The following is a 22,407-nucleotide window of genomic DNA, read 5'->3' on the forward strand; positions in this document are numbered from 1 at the left end:
TCACCATCTTTCATCTTCAACCCATCTCTCATCTCTGTTTCATCTTCATCTCTTATTTCCATTTTCATCACAGAAGATAGATACTCTAACTTAATCCTCTCCCACTGAATCCTGGAGAGATGGATCCAATTACCCAGCGGATATATTTGGAGATTCACAAGGCTGTCTAAATTTATAAGTCCCAAAGTGAATTTATCTTTTCCTCAAAGCTGCACATTCTCCTAAATGTCTTGACTCAGAGATGGGCTCCATCATCCACCTGGCTCCTCCAGCCACTTTGGATATTGTCCTGAAGGCTTGCTCCAGTTTACTAGCTCCTACCCACTCTCAGTCGCCAGCTCTACTTTTTCTCTAGCTATCACATGGTTCTCTCCTCTTTTTTTTTTTCTGCCATCACTAGCTTTGTATAGTTTGCATCTCTTTTAGCTTGAGTTTTTATGACTAATAATGACAACAAGCATTTATTGAGTGTCTACCATGTGCCTTGCCCTTACATGAGATATCTTCTGGTCCTAGTCCTCTTCGATCTGTCCTGATTCCAGAAAGACCTCTATAAACACAAATGTAGTAAGTATAAATGTTTAGTCTCCCCAGTTCAGCTGGTGAAGAAAAAATATAACTTTTTTCTGTAATTCAATTTAGTGATTATTTTAAACTTCCATTTTGTTGGCAGAAAATATAGTCTCAAATAATTCTGAGTAAATAACGAATTCCTGCACTGTGCTTTTACATTTAATATTTCTTAATATTATAATTCTTAATGCTACTACTAATAATATCGAGACCATCATCATTTTTTACTGGCAATAGAGTATTCCAGTGTATGAATATACCAAAACATTTAGCCAGTTTCCTATTTATGGACCTTTAGATCATTTGTAGTCTTTTGCTATCACAAGATTTGCATCAATGTATCAGTATAACTGAGGGTAAAATTCCTGAAATGGAAAAAAGGGTACGTACACTGTAAATTTTGATAGCTATTGCTGAGTTGCCCTTTAAAGAGCTTGTACCAATTTATACTCCCACGAATAGCATATGAAAATGCTGTTTCCCTTCATCCACATCAACAGTAGGTATTATGAAACTTTTAAATACTTGCCTTACTTTGTCTTAATTATATTTCTTTAATTATAAGTGAGGGTGAGTATTTTTTCATTATATACTTTAAGAATTGTTTTCATATTTTTAAAGTTCATTTATTTATTTTGAGAGGGAGTGCCCGCGTGCGTGTGAGCTGGGGAGCAGCAGAGAGAGAGAGAGAGAGAGAAGGAGAGAAAGAGAATCCCAAGCAGGCTCTGTGCTGTCAGCACGGAGGGATGTGGGATTTGAACTCATGAACCGAGAGATCATGATGTCAGCTGAAATCAAGAGTTGGATGTTTAACTGACTGAGCCACCCAGGCGCCTGAGATTTTAGATTTTTCTAATAGGTATGTTAAAAAGGTGAAAAGAAACAGATGAATTTAAGTGAATTGTGTGTGTATATGTATATATATATACACATACACATACATATATATGTATATATGTATATACATATACACACAATTATACATATATGTATATATGTACATATATTTTATTAAGTTTATTTATTTTGAGAGCAAGAGAGAATGAAAGTGGGAAAGGGCAGAGAGAAGAGAGAGAGAGAGAGAGAATCCCAGCAGGCTCTGTACCACCAGCACAGAGCCTGACGTGGGGCTCGAATACACAAACTGTGAGATCATAACCTGAGCCAAAGTCAGATGCTTAACCCACTGAGTTACCCAGGGGCCCCTAAGTGAATAAAATATTTTTAACCCAACATATTCAAAATAGTGTCATTTTAATATATAATTAATGTAAAATTATTAATGAGACATTTTACATTCTCTTTTTGCCCTAAATCTTCTTTTTAAAAAAAAAATTTTTTTTTTCCAACGTTTATTTTTGGGACAGAGGGAGACAGAGCATGAACGGGGGAGGGGCAGAGAGAGAGGGAGACACAGAATCGGAAACAGGCTCCAGGCTCTGAGCCATCAGCCCAGAGCCTGACGTGGGGCTCAAACTCACGGACCGCGAGATCGTGACCTGGCTGAAGTCGGACGCTTAACCGACTGCGCCACCCAGGCGCCCCAAACCATATGTCTACTTTCTTTTTTTTTTTTAATTTTGTTTTTTAACGTTTATTTATTTTTGAGACAGGGAGAGACAGAGCATGAACAGGGGAGGGTCAGAGAGAGAAGGAGACACAGAATCTGAAACAGGCTCCAGGCTCTGAGCTGTCAGCACAGAGCCTGACGCAGGGCTCGAACTCACGGACCGTGAGATCATGACCTGAGCCGAAGTCAGACGCTTAACCGACTGAGCCACCCAGGTGCCCCTAAATCTTCTAAATCTAGTGTGTATTTTACTCTTATAAAACATCTCAATTTAACCAGCCACATTTCAAGCACTCAGTAGCCACATGTGGCTGGTGGCTACTGTGTTAGCACAGAGAAGTAGCTGTAAAGAAACTTCTCAGTGCATAGAAACTACCGCTAACACCTAAATAACTTAAACTTGAGCATGACAACCTGCCTAGTTTTTTGAGGCCAAGTTCAGTGCCGTTTAGAGAGGAGGTACTCAAAGTTTATTTTTCTAATTGAGTTATTTTTATTTTTTCAATTGAATGTTCATACTTGTTTTATGTAGATATGGTCAAAATACCTCATTGTAGCAATGAATCATTTTGTTCGTCATGAAACAAAACACAATTCATACATTTTACTTTGTTTCTCAGAAATGAGAGATGTTTTAAGAATGTGTTTTCATAAGATTTGCCAAAAGTTTTCATCACACAATAGCTTTTTTTTTTCCCTCTTCCTTTTGGACAATTATTGAATTGATGAAGCTTTTAAGATAGGTAGGAACAGATGTGTTGACTCAATTTGGGAGGCAAAAACATTTTTACTTGAAGAGAAACCCTCAGGGAAATGGCAGTCTCTTAGGGGTGTTTAAAATCCAGTTTTAGGAAGTCCTGAGTCTTGAGCAGATGTTGTGATGGAGTTAAGAGCCAACAGAGCTTGACCCCACTCTCACAGTCCTCCAAATACTACAGTGCAGTACTAGGACCAGACTCCCTAACTGGACATTTCTTAAGGGGACTGACATTTTAACTAGTGCCCCGAAGTTGCCCTTCCAATTGGTCCTTTTAGGAAAATGTTAATCCCCTTTACTTGTCTTTAATTTTAGTGCTCCAGAATCTGCTTAGGGAAGGAAAGAGAAATGCTCTGCAAAGTTATGCAGGTGCTTTACAATATGGTGTGAGAAAGAAATTATTTTCATTAAAATATTAATTTTCAATTGAAACATGGGGGCCCTAACACAATTGAAATGGACTTGGAGAATAGCAACTAGAGAAGTTCTGTATGCCACCTCATTCAATTGAATCCAATCCATTCTTCTTTCAGATTTGGAAAACAGACTTAGAGAGGCAGAGACACCTGCTTAAATCACATAGCTATCCATTCAGAGGTCTGGATTTCAAGTTTTCTGGTTCTCTGTAGTATGAATTATAGCATTAAATAACATTTACTGAGTACTTACTAAGTGCTAGCCTCTGGGCTAAGTGATTTCCATAGATGTCAATGATTTACAAAATCTTTGCAATATAAGGCATTTCAAACTTATTTATTTTTCTTTTTAAGAAAAATATTTGTTTATTTGAGAGAGAGAGAGCAAGGGAGGAGCAGAGAGAGAGGGAGACAGAGGATTCAAAGCGGGCTCCGCACTGATAGCAGAGAGCCATATGCGGGGCTGGAACTCATAAACTGTGAGATCATGACCTGAACTGGAGTCCGGTCCTTAACAGGCTGAGCCACCCAGGCAACCCTGAAATATTTCAAAAAAAAAAAAAAAAAAAAAAAAAAAAGCATAACTCTTCTCTAACAATTTTTTTCCTGAAACTTCATTTGTTTTCTTAAACAGAAGTTGCTGACGCATAGGTATCCAGAATCTTAATCTGCAAAGGATGCTTAGGTGTACTCCACTGGGCTGTGTTTTGATGGCTAAATAAACAATAACTTATTCACAACTCAAGCCCAATCTATTTCTATTAAGGTTGCAGAGTGGTCTGGAAAGCACAGCTTTTGCCTTTTTTCCTTCCTTAGTTTTGTTCACTAATGACTTCTTCCTTCTTTTCCTTCTCTCCCTCCCTCCTTCTCTCTCCTCCAACCCCAGTCTTCTTCTGTCCTTCCTTCCTTCCTTCCTTCCTTCCTTCTTTCCATTCTATTGTAGGAAGTGAGGTGCTAAGGACATTTTCTGTCAAGATTCTAAACTTTTTTTTTTTTGTCTTGCCAAGATATAGAATGTTGGACATGTAAGTGTCTTAGGCATCATCTGAAGAGAAGTAGAGGCCCAGAGAGGTAGAGGATTTTCTCTGAGGTCAACGAAACGAAACTGTACTGAGGTCAAAATGCTACTACATAGCAGGAATCCACTCAGCCCCAAGTGGAAAGTCATCAGAATAGCAAAGGCAATGTCTGGTTGGCCCTGAAGTGTCAATCCTTTTTTTTAAGAACTTGATTCAATCTCAAACCAGCAAATTCCCTAGCTTCACCTGAAGGAGGGCCAGGATCCCTTGTCACAAACCTCAGAATCAAAAGCAACCTCTAATCATACTCAGTGCTTCAAAACCCATCAGTTGAGGGCCAGGTAGCCAGTGGGGTTTACGCAGAGTAGGTTCTCAGAAACAGAGGGGTCAGGGCTTGGAAATAGACACAAGAGGAAAAAATGACTTTTATTAACCTATGCCTGAAAGATTTAAAGCATCACTTGATTGTGGAATAAAACCAACACATTAAGAAGCCCTAATGAAAGAAAACTTGAAACTGGTTTTACATGTTGGAAGCCCAGTTTTTCAGATCCATTGTGATATTCTCAGCAGCAGGACATTCACTTTCCCATCCCAATGACTGCAGCAAAGGAATCTCCAAAGTCTATTTCTGGGCCTTAGTTTCTTTTGTAAAACAAGAGGATTTGTCCATATGGCCAGTGTATCTATATGTACAACCATGTGACTCTATAATCATCAAAATAATAAAATGACATGTGGTTTGTTAAATTTTTTTTATCATTCTGATTTTTCCCCCCTCCCAGTTTGTGGCTTGGCTGAACTGGCTGAACTGAGGGGAATACCTTTAATGCTCCAGATTACTTGTAGAGATTTTTATCTCACGATATTCCCCAAAGAATGTTAGGGCTGCTTCATTTCTCTGAGAGCCTTGCCTAGTAAACAATGTACAAACAAAACACTATTAGAGGTTCAGCAGTGTTTTCTGGAATAATCCCCAGTATGCTCACGATAAAGCCAAACTTCTTTACATGGCCTGCAAGGCCCTTGCCTGATCTGGCTCCTCTGTGCTTTCCAGGATTATATCAGACTCTCTCTCTCCTTATTTAATTTATTCTGGACACATGGCCTTCCTTTAGCTTCTGAAGGCACCATGCTGTTTGCCAACTCAAGGCCTTGATATGGCCTGTTTTCTCTGCCGAAACTGTCTTCCCTCCCTCTTGGTCTGCTTGAATGATTCAGGCCTAAATATCACATCATCAGGGAAGTGATCACCTCATCCAAAACCGAAATCAGGCCACCCTGTCCTTTCTCGTCAAAGCACTCAATAAAATTTGTGATTTACACATATTTCTATGTTTACTTTATTCATCTTCCTAACTAGTCTTTGAGGGAAGGGGCTGTTTCTTTCTGTGTTTGCTATTGTATTTCCTAGCACATAGTAGATGCTCTTTGGGGACTATTGTGAGATAAAAATCTCTACAATATTTGCGATATTAGTAAAGGAGTAAATGTATTCACAGAAAATTCCCAGCACAGTCAGCCCTTATTGGTTGTTTAGATAGGACATGATTCTTGAGAACCCTTAGTGAAACCATGACTGACCTTGTTTTGGCATTGTGGAAATAGTTATTGGTCCTTCCATAATCTGACAACTCTTCCAATGTGTGTTTATTCAGACTGATTCAACCTCTTTAATGACTCAGTGGGAACACCATTAAGCCAGTTAATGCAAACTCAATTCCCTCAATTTGAGTTCTTGGTCAACTGCAGGGATGTTCTGGCCAAGAAGATACCTGAGATTTCGAGTTTGAACTAAAGTACTCTTAAGAGAAAAAAATCAAGTGAATCTCCAGTGATTGACACTGTCTATGAATAAAAGTGAGAATTAAGTCATATGTGGAAATACTACATAGTCACCTGACTGCAGTCAGTTTTATTTAGCTGTTGCTGGAGCCCCATGGAGAAGGGTTTATTTGTTAAGAATGGAATAGTTCTTTTAAAATTCTGTAGCAATCATCTCTCTCTCTCTCTCTCTCTCTCTTTTTTTCTCCAGTCCATGGAAAGTGTTATCTCAGGCGGCTTTGTGCAGGAAGTTGGGTTTATCACTTCCTCACAGTTGCACTTTGTCTAGGACTTAACTACATGCTATCAGATTACATCAAAATGTAGGCCTTTGTGTGTTTAACTCATCAAAGGAGTGGACCCTCAGGACTTGATATCACTTCACTGCATATGCAGCCATGTAGCAAAACAAAGCCTATCTAAACAGGACAGAACTATTTCTGTTGCGAGGCGACTCTGCTAGCTCGAGCTTGCAGAAATGGTCGGGTTTCAGGTGTCTGTAGTGTTTCACTTCTTGTTTTTATATTTATCTCGTTTTAGAATTGCAGTCATTTGCCTGGTTGTGTGCAAGGAAGGAAACCCAAAATATTACCTACAAGGGAGGAGACAAGATTGCTCCAATCCCCAGTGTCAGTTGGAGGCAGCACTAACCTTTACCTCATCATCTTGATTTTCACTTGAAAGCTGAAGTTGCTGCGGTCAGAGTCTGGGCTCCAGGGATGGCCACACAGGGGGTTTGAATCCTGGCTCCTCTGTTTCCTGCTTGTGCATCCCGGGGCAAGTTATTTCACCTCCTTGGGCTTCCGTTTCTCTGTTTGAAAAATGGAAAAATTACAGCACCTGCCTAATACCCTTATGATATGGAATAAATGATAGGGATGAAATAGTGTGTGAAAAGTGCATATGGAATGTGCTCACCACAGGAGGCATATCAGTCTTGTGAAGCCGGAGGGGTCCTGCACGCCACACCCTGCAGAGTGAGTGGCAAGGCCGGCACAGTCCCGGGCTGGCTCAAGTTTCTCAGGCTGCACTTCCACCTTTGGGGCCTCGTTGCTAGTTTCTTCTCTGCGGAGTTCCCTCTTCTCTGCGGTGGGCTGGCTGCCAGATGCCGCCTCTATTGGCAGCCACAGGAAGCCGATGCAACTGTGAAGTAATACTTCTGCCCCGGGGCTGGCCCCGCCCTGTTGACCAAGGGTTTTAGATCTGCTCAGCTAACTCCTTTTAATATCTTGCCTAAAAAGGACTTCTCACCCTGCTCTGCTGCGCTGGGCGATGGCTGCCTGCCCTAGAGGGCTCAGACAAACAGCTTTCGGGGGATAGAAATGGGGAAGGGAACTTCTTCCTCCCAGACGAATGTTTTGGGAGTTGGGGGTACCATCTTGCAGCAACTGTCTGATATGATGATCATTTAACCAAAATCATATGTCAAAGGAAGAGGGATAGGCTTGATTTTATAAAATCCTTCCAAGCCAGTGGAGTCTAATGAGGTGCTCTGAAAAAAAAAATTATTTGCATCATGGCAGTATGCAAATTTTCACAGACCTATGACTGGAAAGAAATTAAATTACACCTAAAAAACTTTATAATTTAAGAAGGTAAATGTTTTTTCTTTTCCTTTTTGAAAGTCTGAAACCATTCTAAATAGGAAATTGAAACAAGCATAATGCTTTATTGCTTTTTTATACTCTGGTTATTCACTGATGGCTCCCTACCTTGATGGTTTCCTCCCTTCCGGCTTCTGAGGTGGCAGATGCCCTGTGAGCCACAGTCCACCTCAGCTGTTCAGATCACTTCAGAGCCACAAACACCTTCCATTCAGTGCCAGCTGGCTTTGGCTTGGTGTCAGAGGTTCTCATCCAGTGGATTTTGCCTCTCTGCCTGGCCCCATGGGGTGAGCTCTTTGGCTATCTCTTTAGCTCTTGTCCTTGGATGCTGTCTCTTGGAGCTCCCGTTTGTGACCGGAGGGCCAGTCTCATGTCACCCTCAAGCTCTGCACAAGAGACAGATTCCCAGGCTGGAACCTAGCATCTTGGGCTCTGGGAAGCGTTGAGACATTTGGCTACAACTCTCTTGAAACAGTAGTGAATGCTAGTGGAAAACCAGGTCTTTCTTTTGATTGATTTGATTAAAATACATTTTTTTTCTAATTGCAAAAGCAATACATGCATACACACGTGCGTGCACACACACACACACACACACACACACACACACACACACACAAGCTCCTAAACACAGAAATATGTAAAATTTAAAATTGAAGGGCTTCATATTAACCTCCTAGTGATAATTCTTTGTTATATACTGTCTCAGATTTATTTCAGTGCATATAAAAGCATTTTTTACTTCACACACAAAAAAAATGAGAATGGGATGCATACCTATTCTTCTGTAATTTGTGTGTTTTCCTTAACAGTGTATCTTGAATAGATTGAAATGCCAGCGTATACAGATTTACTCCATTATTTTGTATGACTGTGGCTATTCCACAGTAGAGTGGACTATAAATTATTTACTCGATTCCTTACTCATGGACCTTGCACTATTTAAGATTTTTTTCTTTGGCTTAACAAGCAGTGCAATACTGAACATCCTTGTACAAACATCTTTGTGTGCATGTGTGAGTATTTCTGTAGAATTGTTGGGTTGAAGGGGATGCACATTTCACATTTTAATAAACTATGTTAAATTGTGTATCAGTGTACCAGTTTGCGATCTGCTAAGAAATCTGAGAAGCCCTGTTTCCTCAAATACTTACCAACTCTAGTATTACTAAATTTTGTAAGTCTACTGGGCAAAAAACTTGTTCATTGGGGTTGCTTTTATTATTAGCAATGTTGAACATCTTTTAGAATGTTTTTTTGACTATCCATATTTCCTCTTATGAGAGTTTTCTGTTTGTATCCTTTATCCAATTTTCTGTTGAGTTGTCTTTTTCTTTTTTTAATGTTTGTTTATTTTTGAGACGGAGACAGAGCGTGAGTGGGGGAGGGGCAGAGAGAGAGGGAGACACAGAATCTGAAACAGGCTCCAGGCTCTGAGCTGTCAGCACAAAGCCCGATGGTGGGGGCTCGAACCCACAAACTGTGAGATCATGACCTGAGCAGAAGTCAGATGCTCAACCGACTGAGCCACCCAGGTGCCCCAATGAGTTGTCTTTTTCTTATTGATCTGTGCAGCAGTTAGGATGTTTTCAGAATGCTTACTAAAAGATGACTTGTATTTATGGTTTATTATTCTAGAATATGATATCTAAAGATAAGGTATTCCCAAGTTGGGCAGTGGCTTAGCAGTCTTGGGCGCAGATACTTTTGCTGCTATGTTTTACTCAGCTTGTGCTTTTGTGGTTTCAAAATGGCTGCCATAGTTCCGGTCATCACATTATAGACAGCTATCTCCACAGGTCCAAAAAAGGCTCTCCTATCCCCAATTCTCAAGCTTCGTTTTTGATCATTAAGGAAAACTTCCAACTAGCTTGCCTGCAGATATCTGCCCCTACCCAGGTCCCACTGGCCAGGATTGAGTCACATGCCCCTTTTCAGGCTATGATACCTATGCATCTGCCATTAGAAAGAATATATTTATTTATTTTGAGAGAGAGAAAGTGTGTGCATGCAAGTGGAGGAAGGGCAGAGAGGGGAACAGAGAGAGAATCCCAAGCAGGTTCTGCACCAGCAGCGCAGAAACCAATGGGCTCGAATTCACCACCCGTGAGATCATGACCTGACTGGAAGTCAGACACTTGATGACTGAGCCCCCGGTGCCCCAACATCTGCCATTTTTAATGAGATTAGTCTCCATGCCATCTCCTGAATTAGTTGAATCAGGCAGATGCAATTTGATTATAGGGCAACAATTTGAATGTAGGCACAAATTCTGAATAGCTAAATACCTGAATGCTCAATACCTGAAATACAAGATTATCTTTGGCTTTGAATGGTGAATCTTTAAAGGATCAGTGTATGACTTGAGCATGGGCAGACCAGCTCCTTAATATCTGGCCACTCTCAGTAAGTCATAATATCCTGCTTAAACCCCCAAAGCAGAATAGCGCATGGCTTTCTCCTCTGGGCAGCAAGAGGTGGTTGGACTTTACCTGGTCTGTGAAGCCACTGTTAGGCCAGTTGGGATCTTCTTGCAGAATTTCTGGACCTCTCCAGAGGGGATGAGGGGCCCACAGGTGGCTATAACAATACCTACCCTTTTTTTTTTTTTTTTTTTTTTTTTTAAATTTTTTCAACGTTTATTTATTTTTGGGACAGAGAGAGACAGAGCATGAACGGGGGAGGGGCAGAGAGAGAGGGAGACACAGAATCGGAAACAGGCTCCAGGCTCTGAGCCATCAGCCCAGAGCCTGATGCGGGGCTCGAACTCACGGACCGTGAGATCGTGACCTGGCTGAAGTCGGACGCTTAACCGACTGCGCCACCCAGGCGCCCCATACCTACCCTTTTAAATGTGTGCTGAGTTCTGACTGAAGGGATGGGAAGCTACAACCTCCTTCACTACTTTTGGAGTAGGGACCTCTCTCTTCTCCCTACTGGGCAGAGAGACAATGGGAAGTAGCAGTTATAGCTTATTTTTGCTTTACTTATTTCTTGTAAGTCAGTGGTCTCAGAGGAAAGAGAAATCTGATCTTAATTACGTCTTTGTGACATGAAAATTACCTTCTTTTAAAAATAAATCTTTGGGGCACCTGAGTGGCTCAATTGGTTAAGCATCTGACTCTCGATTTTGGTTCAGGTCATGATCATACAGTTTGTGGGTTTGAGCCCCACATTGGGCTGCATGCTGACAGCAGAACCTGCTTGGGATTCTGTTTCTCCTTCTTTCTCTGCCCCTTCCCTGCTTGTGTTCTCCTCCTCTCTCTCAAAATTCAGTTTTTAGAGAGAGAGAGAGTGCGCGTGTGTGCATGAGCAGGGGAGAGGCAAAGGGACAGGACTACAGAGGATCCGAAGTGGGCTCTACGCTGACAGCAGCGAGCCTGATGCAGGGCTCAAACTCACGAACCAGGAGATCATGACCTGAGCCTAAGTCGGACCTCAACTGACTGAGCCACTCAGGTGCCCCAAGAAAATTATATTTTAATCAGACTAAGATACGTCCTCAGGTTCACCTTTTCTACTCCCAGAGTCTCAATGGTATGTTCTGGATACCAAAACTCTTGATTTTTATTAAACTGAGGTTATGGACATGGAAGGCTGAGTTCCAGAATCACTTATCTTTATCCTTCTACCTTGATCTGTTCTAATTTCTCAACTTGACAACCCCAAAATGAAAATTCAAACAAAAGTCAGTCCCCTCTTTTTCGCTCTTAATCCTGTTCCCTACATCACAATAGTTATTGTGACAGCTGAGTGCTTATTAGGCTAAAAGTATTCATTTTCACTTTTAACCTTAGAGAATCCTACACAGCTATTATTTAAATGTATCCCCATTTTATGTTTTTGCATGCTATTGTACATAGACTTAAAAAATTTCATTTCCAGTTTTTTGTTGCTTGTATATAAAAATATAATTGGGGGTGCCTGGGTAGCTTAGTTGATGGAGCATCGACTCTTGATTTCAGCTCAAGTCATGATCCCAGGGTCGCTGGATCAAGCCCCATGTTGGGCTCTGTGCTGAGTGTGAAACCTGCTTAAGATTCTCTCTCTCCCTCTCTCTTTGCCCTCCCCTGCACTCTCTCTCTTTCTCAAATTAAAAAACAAAACAAAAAAATGTTTAGAAATATAATTGATTTTTGTATGTTGACTTTGTGTCCTATGACCTTCCTATTAGTTTTACTAGGTTTTTTTTGTAGATTCCTCAGTCTTTTCTACATATGTGATCATGTTGTTTGTGGATACAGATAATTTTACTTCTTCCTTTCCAATCTGGATGGAAAGGCTCCAGGAGTAGCCCTAAAGGCAGCCAGCTTGATGAGCAGTCCTTTGGTTTAGATTTCAGATCTGGTAGTTCCTTGATTGGGCTGCCTCAAGCAATGAAATCACATGTAGTGGTCTTTTCTGACTCTTTGGTTTTATGCATGCTATTTGTTCTTTCTCTTTCCTTTATTTGAGGACTTCCTTCCTTACTTGATAAGTTTAATTTGAAAACTGGTTCACTCAGAGAAAGTACCTTATTTCTAAAGTATTTTTCCTCTGGCTGGTGGTCAAATCTGCCATTCTTGGAGGGTTGACTACCTTCTCTTTTCCATTTCCTTCTTTGGTTCCATAATGAAATAATCATTCCCTGCAGACTCATCAGCCAGTTTGTCCACTGGCTCTTCCCTGATTTTTGCTAAATGACTTTTACCAGCAAGTGGTCTGGTGTCCTTTGCAAATCAAAGTCTGGGACATGCTTTGCCCCTTGTTCCCCAGATTTTAAATGCCCTTTATCAAGCAGCTTCTCATGCTGGGAAAACCACAGTTGGTCTCTACTTCTCCCTCACTTCTTTAAAATTACTTGACAGTAATTTTATCTAACTCTTTGATTCTTATCTTAGTTATTTGTACATTTGTTTACTTTAAATATTTTTCCTCCAAATATTACATATTCTTTCAACTGATTCTGATTATTTTTATTTACCCCTCCTTTATCTATTTTGGAAGCTACTTCTTTTTCTCTTTAGCTCTTTCTTTGTTAAAAGGAAAGGACAAAATAATATCCAATCAATAATATTCAATCCAGTGATTTTTAGACTTTCCTTCATGGAAATATAGTTACAAGAATCTTTAAACTTACTGAAGCTTTTTTTTTTTTTTTTTTTTAGCTGATTATGGTAAAAGAAAAGTTTATCATAATTATACAGAAGGTGTCCCAGAGGATCAGCATGAATATTGGCCTACAGAGGATCTACTCTCAAGCATCGGGATAATCCTGGATTTTTACTATCATTCCCTTTTCATTTTTCTTTGTCTTTTCTTTCCCATTTGCTTTTGCATTTCCTTGCCTTTGGCACCGGCTCATTTTCCTTGAGTCCTTTTTCTTTTTGGAAAACAGCATGAGTAAGTGGAAGGAACACGGACTTTGGCGTATTAATAGGCCTGAGTTTCAACACCACTTTGCCTGTTACTAGTTGTGTACCCTTGGGAAAGTTACTTACCCTTCTGCAGTTTCAGTTTTCTTCTAAGGACTGCCTGTGAAACTATGAATAAAATTCATAAGGCATCTAGCACAGTGCCTGGCCCATGGAAGATACCCAATACATGTTACCTATGACCATTACCTTTTACTCCTCTGACTTTCTTGCTCCTTTCTGTAATCATTTGACATTCATTATTGGACTTGGATGAATCTATTCATTTGTGATCTTTGAAAGTAGTGGTTTACCTCTTCTTTCCTCTTTTTTTTTTTTTTAATGTTTATTTATTTATTTTGAGAGAGAGAGAGTGAGCAGGGGAGGGGCAGAGAGAAAGAGGAAGAGAGAATCCCAAGCAGACTCCATGCTCAGTGTGGGGAGCTGACATGAGGCTCAATCTCATGACTGTAAGATCAGGACCTGAGCTGATATCAGGAGGTGGACACTTAACTGATGAGCCATCCAGGCGCCCCTCCTCTTCTTCCCTCTTAATAGTAGTCAGTGATACGATGTCAGAAAAATAGCTTATGCAGTCAGCCTGAATTACAAGAGAATGAATAAAAGTTGAATGTGTCTAGAGTCATAATGGTAGAGCCTCAGTAGATTTTAGAGACCCAGCTGCTTCAACTCTTTTTATTTTATAGATGAACTGACATAACAAAGGTAAGCAATTTATTTGCGCTTCCTCCCTCACACCAGCCCCTGACAGTCACTGATCTGCTTTCTGTCTCTATGGACTTGCTTATTCTGGACATTTCATACAAATGGATTCATATAGCTGTGATCTTTTGTGTCTGACTTCTTTCACTCAGTATAATATCTTCAGTTCATACTTGTTTAATAATTCAAATTATAGGAAAGTATAATGAAGAAAATAAAAAATATTCTGTAATCCCACCTGCCATTGATAAAGACTGTTAACAGTGTGGTGTCTCCCACATAAATACATTTACACTAGTCACACCTTTTACTTGAATTTGGTTTTCCACTTAGGACTTGTGAAACAGCTCCCTGTGTCAACACACATGCAGATCTCTTTATTCTCTTTTACATTCTGTGTGGTGTTGTATTATATGATTTTAGTCTAGGTTGTTTAACAAACCTGCTGAGGATATCCTTTTCCTCCCCACTCCTGCCTCACCCAACAGTTTGCATCCTAACCTGCTGAATGTGAATTTATTTTGAAATCCCAATATTAGAGGAAAATAAACAGGAATAGCTTCCATTACTCTGAAGTTAGCTTGGTTACACTGGGAAATTCATACATCAGTACGAGCTAGATAAACTTTGAGGTTGCTTCTAATTTCAGATTCTTTAATTCCTGGGATTAGTTCTACAATCATGGTAGTTCTAGGGACATAGAGGCAAATGTCTAGGACTGGGAATTAGGAGGCCTAGGTTTAGCCTTCATTTTGCTAAGGACTAGCTCTGGGCCATTGGAAAGTTACTTATTTCTTCAGATTTCAGTTTCTTCATCTGTGAAATGAGGTGAATGGGCTAATCGGTTTCTATCAACTGAGGTCACTGCCCAGTTTACAATGATTTCCCTTCTCCAGGAATAGCTTTACTCCCTTAGCGTAGGCCCTCAGTAGCCATGTTATATTATGAGACACTCCTTTCTCAGCCATATCTGATTTTTCTAGTGGAAGCCATTTGTCACAAGTCAATCCAATCAAAATCCTTCTTTAGGATTTTTTAATGTGAACCACAGACAGTATGGGCAGTTCCTCTCTTGTGGTGGGGAGATGTGAGAAGTGAAACTTGGTAGCCATTGGTAACCATATTATCAGTGAATTGAGGTTCTAATGTAGAGAGGGAAGGGGTGAGACTTCTGTGCTATGAGTTAGTGGGAGAGTAATCACATAAAAAAGGAGCTACCTCTAAATGCAATGTGAGGTTCTGAATTGGGTCCTGTAACGGAAAAACGACAGTGGAAAAACTGATGATCCAAGTAATGTCTATAGTTAATAGTACTGTTCATAACCAATGTTAATTTTGTAGTTTTAATGAAGATGCCATGTTTATGTAAGATGTTGACATTAGGGGAAACAGGCTGAGAACTCTCTAAACTATCTCTGCAATATAAACATCATATGCTTCCTGATAGGATGCAACAAGAAGGGTACGGTATTACTTATGTGGTATTCTTTTAAAAAATATACACCTGAATTTAACCACTAGGAAATATGATTGAGAGACATTCTTTAAATGACTAGATGGTGCCCTTCAAAAATGTCAAGGTCATGAAAGACAAAGAAAGGTAGGAATTCTTCCAAATTGGGGAAATTTAGGAGACATGAAAACTACATGAAATGAATGATCTGGATTCCATCCTGGACCCAAAAAAAGATCATTAGTAAGATAATTGGAAGCATTTGAATTCTTTTGAATAATTTATTAATAAATTAATGTTTATTTATTTATTTTGAGAGAAAGAGCAAGCACATGCCATGTGCATGAGCAGGGGAGGGGCACAGAGAGAGAGAGAGAGAGAGAAGGAGAGAGAGAATCCTAAGCAGGCTCCATGCTATCAGCTTGGAGCCTGATGTGGGGCTCAGTCCCATGAACTGTGAGATCATGACCTGAGCAGAAATTAAGAGTCAGAGCCTTAACCTACTGAGCCATCCAGGCACCCCCTACTTGCTAATAGTATTGTATCAATACTAATTTCATGGTTTTGATTTTTTTTTTTTTTTTTTTTTGGTTGTAAAAGATGTTAACATTTGGGAAAGCTATAGGAACAGTATAGGAATTCTTTTTTTTTTTTTTACTACTTTCGCAACTTTTTTTTTTTAAGTCTGAAATTATCTCAGAATTAAAAAGCTAACCAAAAGGTGATATCACTGGCATGGTGTAGGCAACTCCAAACACCCATCCCTCCACAGAAACATAAAAAAATATCAGAAACTGTTAAAACCAACTTTGTCAGAACTCTGGGAAATAGTAAAAAACTTAGAGCAATGAAGCAAATGTTGAATCAAGAAAAAGAACCTAAAAGGGATAGGAAGTCTCTGTGGCATTTTTCCTTGCCCTTGCCCTTGCCTCACACCTCCCTAGTAAAGTGACAGTCTTGAAGATAGCAACCTGAGTTCCCAGTGTGGAACCTTGGCCTTGGTTCTAGAGAGAGCAGAGCACACCTTATTAGCAAGTCATTGTGTTTGTCTGCTCTACTCTGAAGGCTACCTGAAGGACTAATTAACACAAGGTATGTCTGTGTTTCATCTAACTCAGAGATTACTCAGGACAGACAAATGGTGGACATAGCACAGACATTTGTAAGGTATAAAAAACAAACAAACAAATCAAAGCAACAACAACCACCCTGCAGCTTCTTGGGGCAAAAAAATTAAAGTTGAGACATACAATAGACCGCCTAAGGCTTGGGAGGTAAGCTGGGAGAGATTTTTTTTTGAAACTTAGGTTATTCAGAAAAGCCTGTGTACATACTGGGGAATTTAGAAAGCCACGCGCATGCCCAAGACAAGACACATCCTCAGAAAAGACCCAGGAAGACCCTAGCTTTCAACTCTGGATGATCTTTAGGCTTGTTGCAAGTAGCAGGTGAAGGCTAAGGCAGTGTTGTAAGTAGCCTGCCTAAGCATTAAAGAATGCCCCAACATAGCCAATCTGCAAAGAATGCGAGAGATATTTATTTTTTGTTTGTTTGGTTTTTAAACTCTTGGCATCAAGGAAATCTTTCTTTCTTCCTTTCTTTTTAAAAAAAAAATTTAATGTTTATTTGGGAGGGAGGAGAAGAGAGAGAGGGAGGCACAGAATCTGAAGCAGGCTCCAGGCTCTGAGCTGTCAGTGTGGGTCTTGAACCCACAAATCATGAGATCAGGACCTGAACCTAAGTTGGAGGCTTAACTGACTGAATTACCCAGGCACTCCAAGGAAATCTATTTTGAAGGACTAGCTGAATGCAGGTAAGGAACAGAGACTTCAGTGACCATATACAATAAAGAATACAGTCTCTACAAAAATAGTTTGGAAAAATCACAGACAAATGGACAGCAGTGGTCCTCAACAATCTAGAACAGTAAACACTGGAGAAGGAGGAAAATCTGATATCCTGAATTACCATATTATAATATTCAAATGTACAATGTTCTATGAAAAAAATCACAAAATTATAAAAAGATACAGCAAAGTATGGTCTACTTAAGAGATAAAAATAAATTGACAGAAGACCAGATATTAGAGTTATTAGACAAAGGAGTTTTAAAAAATTTAATGTTTATTTATTTTTGAGAAAGAGAGAGAGATAGCATGAGTAGGGGAGGGACAGAGAAAGAGGGAGACACAGAATCGGAAGCAGGCTCCAGGCTCTGAGCTGTCGATGGAGAGCCTGATGTGGGGCTCAAACTCATGAACCATGCGACTGTGACCTGAACTGAAGTTGGACACTTAACCGACTGAGCCACCCAGGCATCCCAAAATTAACAGTCTTAAATATGCTCAAAGAGCTAAAGGAAATCAGAAAAATAATGCATGAATACAGTGAAAATATCAATAAAGAAATACAAGCTATAAAGAGGAGCCAAATAGAAATTCTGGAGCTGAAAAGTACAGTAACTGAAATAAAAAATTCACTAGAGGTAATCAACAGCAGATTGAGCAGAGAGAAGAAACAAATAAACAAACTTGATAGGACAATTGAAATTATATATACTGAGAAGCAGAAAGAACAAAAAAAAAAAAGAAAAGTGAACAGAACCCAAGGTACCTATGGTACAATCAAGCCAACCAACATATATGTTTTGGGAGTCCCAGAAGGAGGAGACAGAGAAAGGGGCAGAGAGATTACTTAAAGAAATAGCGACCAAACACTTCCCAGTTTGATGACTATATGTCCAGGAAGCTCAACAAACTCCAAGTATGGTAAACTCAAAGAAATTCATACTGAGACACATTATAATTAAACTGTTGAAACAAAGACAGAATCTTGGAAATCAGTAAAAGAAACTCATGTTCAAGGGATTCTTAATAACACTAACAGCCAATTTCTTAGGCAGTAGGCAATATTTAAAGTGCTGGGGAAAATCAAGAGTCTATATCTGGCTAAACTATCCTTCAAGAATGAAGGAGAAATTAAGACATTACCAGATAAATAAAAGCAGAGGGAGTTTGTTAAGAACAGACCTGCCCTGGGGCGCCTGAGTGGCTCAGTCCGTTGAGCGTCCAACTTCGGCTCAGGTCATGATCTCGCGATTTGTGAGTTGAGCCGGCGACGGTCTCTGTGCTGACAGCTCAGAGTCTGGAGTCTGCTTCAGAGTCTGTGTCTCCCTCTGTCTGCCCCTCCGCTGCTTGCACTCGGTCTCTCTCATTGTCTCAAAAATAAATAAACATTAAAAAAGAAAAAAAAAAAAGGAATAGACCTGCCCTACAAGAAATGTTAAAGGGAGTTCTCAGGTCCAACTTTCGGCCATACAAAGAAATAAAAATCTTGGGTAAATGTAATTACACAAGTAAATAAAAAGCCAATATTATTGCATTTTAATTTGTAACTCTACTTTTAATTTCTTGCATGATTTGAAAGACAAATGCCCAAAATATGATAAATCTATGTTGTTGGCACACATAGTGAAAAATTCAAGGTGTGTAATGGTATAATTGAAAACTATCATTTTTGTAAAAAAAAAAAAAAAAGTGTGTGTGTTGTGCACATGTGTGTGTACACACCCAGGTCACAGATGTACACACACATACATGCCTGTATGGCATAGAACATCTATGGGCATACAACATCCCTGAAAGGTATACAAGAACACTGATAAGTTGTTTCCCTTATAATTTTGCCAGCTAGATGGACATGTTCCCAGCAGTTAATTCTTATTCCTTGTCTCAAATCTGTTACTTTTTTCATTTCTCCATTTCCAGAAAAGCAATACCACTTATCCAGTTGATTATGACAGAATAATGGAAGTCAGGTTTGTTTCTTCTCTTTTTCTCACCCACCCCCCTGGTTAAATTGATCATTAAATCCTGTTAATTTTATCTCTCAAACATATCTCAACTTCGTCTACTTCTATTCAGAAGATGTTGTCTATTCCGAAATGTTTGTTGTTCCTTTCATCCTGGGTCATAGAGCTCTTGATTTTCAGCTGGATCTGTAGTCTCTAGAGTAACCATTTTATTTCCCAACACTCCTTGCAACCCATGTGAGTTCTTTCCAATGAATTGTAACTAAAAGTGTCATGCTTCATTTCTAAAAATGCTCTTAAGGGGAGGGGACATACCTTTTTTTTTTCCCTTTCTCATTCATGTAGGCTGGAATGCAAACAGTATGATTGGAGTCAGAGCAGCCATCTTGGACTAGGCAGTGGAAGTCACATGTTGAGAAACAAGATAGAGGGAATCTGGTCCTTTGGAAATTGTGGAGCCACCAATCTAATTCTAGGTTGACTATGTGTAGACTTCAGTTATATGAGACGGACATAAACATCTGTCTGTCCAAGCCATTGTAATTTGGAGTTTTCTGTCCCAGCTATTCCTAATCCCAAATGATAAAATGTCTCTCCGTTTTGGGGTGCCTGGGTGACTCGGTTGAGCATCCAACTCTGGGTTTCGGCTCAGGTCATGGTCTCACAGTTTGTGAGTTTGAGCCCCATGTGGGGCTCTGCACTGATGGTGGGGTGCCTGCTTGGGATTCTGTCTCCCTCTCTCTCTGCCCCTCCTCTGCTGGCTGTCTATCTCTCTGTCTCTCAAAAATAAGTAAATATTAAAAAAAAAAAAATCTCTCCGGGGCGCCTGGGTGGCTCAGTCGGTTGAGTGACTGACTTCAGCTCAGGTCATGATCTCACAATTTGTGGGTTCGAGCCCCACATCGGGCTCTGTGCTGACGGCTCAGAGCCTGGAGCCTGCTTTGGATTCTGTGTCTCCCTCTCTCTCTGCCTCTCTCCCGCTCATGCTCTGTCTCTCTCTGTCTCAGAGATAAATAAACATTTAAAAAAAAAAAAAAAACTCTCCATTTTGACCATTAACCCCTTGGTTCAAGTCCAACACATCTCACCTGAACTGCTGCATTAGCATCCTGACTGTTCCAACCACATCCAATCTTGACCTCTCTCTCCAATCAATTCCAACCAGACATTCCAACCAGAGTAGTCTTGTAACTATACATGCAAGAACACATCACTCCCTTGTTTATAATCCTTTAATGAATATTCATTAGTTTTAGAGTAAAGTTGGAAATTCTCAATACAGCCTATGCAATCTGTCATTATCTGGCCCCTGAAACTTCTTCAGCTCATCTGTTGACTTTTTCCCCTTATTCTCTGGCCTTCAATCATATCAAAACTTCAAATATCCTATCCCCTCTACTGTTACATTTATCTTAAATCTTCTTTCCCCAATCCTTACTGCCTAACTTCTACTAATCTTTTACATCTCTGAGAAAATGTAATTTCTTCAGGAATTGGGTAGAGGCCATTACTGCACTTCCTCACGGCATCATAGACTTAAAAAGATAGTCTTTACTTCCACTTACATAATTATTTTTGCAATTCATTTAATGTTTCAAATGGTGTGTGAGCCTAATGTACCTACAGATGTATTCCATGGCCCACATAGATATTTTTTGCTTTTCTTAAAATTAAACTTGAAGAACTTTATTTAGTACATTTTTTTGGTTTGTCTCAGGTCCTATCCAGTCATTCTGTGTCACAAATTTGTGTTCCTTTCCTGTGTACCCTAGACCTTTGTATTTGCCTGTCTCCATTAAACTATAGAAGCTCCGTTAGAGTAAGGATGGTGCTTATCTTCCACATCACTCTATGCCCTCTACCTTAATATGCTTGAGGCATATCAAAAGCTGTGGAAATCTTGTCAAATGAATGAAGGTAATGAACGAACTGCCCTTGTCATAATTACTAATAGTCTTTTCCTTCCTTTGGCTTTATTTTCAATATAAGATACTATATGGAGATAAGTATGGGGAAGTAACCACTTGGTGACTATTTCAAAACAAATTTTGAATAAATTTAGCACAAGATTCTGCACTTTAAACCCAGCCTTCACACACACCCCCCTTTTTTTTTTTTTGCTAATGGACTAAATAGAAAGTGGAATTGTATGTTTATACTTTTGGAAGTTTCAATAAGGTTACAAAAGCAGTTCCTCTGGTCATTTCATTTCTTGGGTTGGGAACTCTGACTTTGTAATTTTTCTTAAATCTAAAATTATCCTCAAATACAAAGTTTTATAAAATGGTGGAGGGCGAGGGGAGCCTTCTTCTCTTGGATTTCCAAGTGTAACTATCAGCTCTATTTTTTTTATTACTTAAAATTTTTAATGTTTATTTATTTTTGAGAGAGAGAGAGGGCGAGGGGCAGAGAGAGCTGGAGACACAGAATCTGACACAGTCTCTGGGCTCTGAGCTATCAGCACAGAGCCCGACATGGGGCTTGAACCCACTAACTGTGAGATCATGACCTGAGCTGAAGTCTGACACTTAACCGACTGAGCCACCCAGGCGCCGTGTCAGCTCTGTTTTGAACAATCTAACTCTTCCTTCCCTATTGTATTTTCATCACACTCTAAACATCATTACATCAACATCTTAGCTAAAGCTTATTGAAAAGTTCCACTTTTGGAGAATGTGTTCATATGAGGCCACTGTGTATAGTTGTGCAATTTGTGCACTATGCCCAGGCACCCCGGTGGAAACCAGTGAGGGCTGAAACCAAGCCTATGTTTCCTACCTAAGCTGCTGGTGTGGGACTCCCTCAGCCCAGAAGAAGAAGGTACCATCTGTGCTCTTCCAGAGCAAGTGCTTCTCTTTGCTACCCCTAGCCTTGATCTTGCCACAGAGGAAAAGCTGAAAGAGAGAAAAAAAGCTAACACCCAGGGAGAGGCCAACACTAGTGGTGGAGAGAGAGGGATTCTGGGTGGCAAACAGTCCTATGTCTTTTCTTGTCCTAATCAGAGGGCCACATTTCTGGTTTCCCTAAGGTTTGGTAGTTCAATCCTTCTTTCAATTAAATTTCCCCCTTTTTGCCTTAGCTAGATTGATTAGCTTTTCATTTCCTGCAGGATATCTTAGATCTCTTCTGGCTCTGACATACAATACAGTAACCCTAGGATCAGCTGGGACAGGTAGCTACAGTGGTATTATAGTAAATGCTTTAGTTATGTTGGGAGGCAGGGGGCTTATCTGTAGCATTTTCTGATTCCCATGGTGTCAGTAT

The 22,407-nt window shown here is 39.9% G+C and overlaps 1 long non-coding RNA gene across 1 annotated transcript; it reads right to left on the minus strand.

Annotated features, from left to right (window-relative positions):
* Positions 1–4,729: 4,729 nt before the first annotated feature.
* LOC123576832 lies at positions 4,730–6,968 on the minus strand. Its single transcript, XR_006701604.1, has 2 exons — positions 6,817–6,968; positions 4,730–5,021 (listed from the first exon to the last, which is right to left on the minus strand). It is a non-coding gene; the product is annotated as an uncharacterized LOC123576832 (long non-coding RNA).
* Between the last annotated feature and the right edge of the window lie 15,439 nt (positions 6,969–22,407).

The sequence above is a fragment of the Leopardus geoffroyi genome, chromosome D2, assembly GCF_018350155.1.
Source record: "Leopardus geoffroyi isolate Oge1 chromosome D2, O.geoffroyi_Oge1_pat1.0, whole genome shotgun sequence".
Lineage (NCBI taxonomy): Eukaryota > Metazoa > Chordata > Mammalia > Carnivora > Felidae > Leopardus > Leopardus geoffroyi.